The sequence below is a fragment of the Anastrepha obliqua genome, chromosome 3, assembly GCF_027943255.1.
Source record: "Anastrepha obliqua isolate idAnaObli1 chromosome 3, idAnaObli1_1.0, whole genome shotgun sequence".
Taxonomy (NCBI): Eukaryota; Metazoa; Arthropoda; class Insecta; order Diptera; family Tephritidae; genus Anastrepha; species Anastrepha obliqua.
This window is the reverse complement of record NC_072894.1, coordinates 97,971,771-97,973,593: the sequence shown is the minus strand read 5'-3', so window position 1 is coordinate 97,973,593 and position 1,823 is coordinate 97,971,771. Positions and strand designations below refer to the sequence as shown.

Sequence of the window (1,823 nt, the reverse complement as noted above, 5' to 3'; positions counted from 1 at the left end):
CAATCCAAGATCGCGGACATGCTCTCTGTCATCTACCACCATCGAGAGAAGAATGTTTTGGATGGTCATAAAAGGAATTTGTTTGAATGACCTTATGAACTACTGCCTGGACTTGTGAAGATAAGATTCTACATATTTTAATACATTCTAAAATATGTTTAGGTGCGTCAACTATTCAAGAATTTGTTTTGATTTCGAACCATAGAGGTACATATACAGTCAAAATGTATTTTGCAATTTGAATGAGATTTTTAGATGGCTCTTGCAAAGAAATGTATAATCCTAGGAACCTGTTAGCAATTGTCAACCAACGAGAATGTGATATTGGTCCCGTATCTCGATTTGCTAGATCTGGGGAGCAAAAACCAGCATCAATAGCAATGACAATGTCATGCAAGTATTTCTGATCTTTACTTAAGCTTATTGTGTCAAGCGTTCGTGGAAGAGAGCATTCAATCCTCTGAAAAGCAACGATGGACAAAAATTCACATTTAGCCAGCCCACTGAAAGACTGAGGACCTGTTGTTTTACCATCAAGTATTTCAACTAGATGCCTCAGAGGTAATTCATTAAAATGGAGGAGACAGATAGCCCATTGTACTGGTCTTTTTAAACGCGTTTCAATGAATTTTATTGCACCATTCTTCCACCCAGTATTTGTTGACGTACCATCACATCCAATCACTACAACATTAGATTGATTTATACCATTTTCTTCAAAATAATTTGGAATGCTGTATGCTGTGTCCTTTCCACTTTTTGAAGTAAGTACTAAATGACGAAAGTACTCTGAGCCTGGTTCTGTTATTACTGAAATGTGCTCTTCTTTTTTTATAGATTGATAACGTTTGTTTCCTTTTTCAACTAAAACTAAAGTGTCATCCATCCTGCCATCAAAATACACACACATCGGATCTTTTAATTGCTCTATTGCATTCCCCGATTCGATAAGTTTTAGTCTAAATTTTTCTTTTTCTCTTCTAATTTTGCTTCGATCAACAACAAAAGAAGTATTTTTGTCCGTTATAAGACCAACGTCTTTAAATGCACTAGACACAATAGATGCTGCTGCTCTATCAGATACTCCAAAACGATCACTTGTTCAAGCCGTTGCTGGAAGTGATAAGAGCATCTGTGCATTTTTTGAACTTGCTGACTGAGAGGAAATAGAGCGTGAGGTCTGAGAATCGGGATCATTCTTATCATTGTCAACTTCAGGAGTTATCTCTGTTTCAGAATCAATGCTACTACAAGAAGGTCCAGGTAAGTTGGTCTGACTTAAGTGACGAGCTTTTCTCTGCAACTTTAATGTAAGCTTTTGAGTTTCTTTGGTATCTCCTGTCCCAATCTTACCTTGTCCGAGATATCTTTGAGCATATAAAAAATTGATTTCTAATGGAGGTATCTTTCTATCTTTAGGGCATGTGCAGTTGATAGTTACCGGCCTTGGACAAATACACTTGTCAAAGCTTCTTTGACAAAAGCAATTGAGTGTCATCTCGCACTTGCAGGACGAAATGTCAAATAATGTACTTGAAGATTGTTCAATAAAATCATTGTACTTCTTTTGTTTCTCAGGTGTGTCTTTGTCCCTTGAATAAGATTTACGAAGAGTGTAGTATCGATCATGTAGATGTTTGATCTTTTGTACAACTTTTGTGTGGGAAACTATTGGAATCGAAGCCATAGAATAAAGGGACTCAGTCTTATGAGCTACAGTATCTGCTACAACTGTGAAGCTTAACTTCTGACCAGAACTGGCAGCAGAAGATTCTACTGTCATTTTGTACCTCACTTCTTGCCAACATTGTATAATGTCGGTA

The 1,823-nt window shown here is 36.9% G+C and overlaps 1 long non-coding RNA gene across 1 annotated transcript; it reads left to right on the top strand.

Moving 5' to 3' along the window:
- The first annotated feature begins 517 nt into the window (after positions 1–517).
- On the top strand, positions 518–1,595 carry LOC129242711 (uncharacterized). Its single transcript, XR_008582209.1, has 3 exons — positions 518–764; positions 838–1,263; positions 1,420–1,595. It is a non-coding gene; the product is annotated as an uncharacterized LOC129242711 (long non-coding RNA).
- Positions 1,596–1,823: the final 228 nt, after the last annotated feature.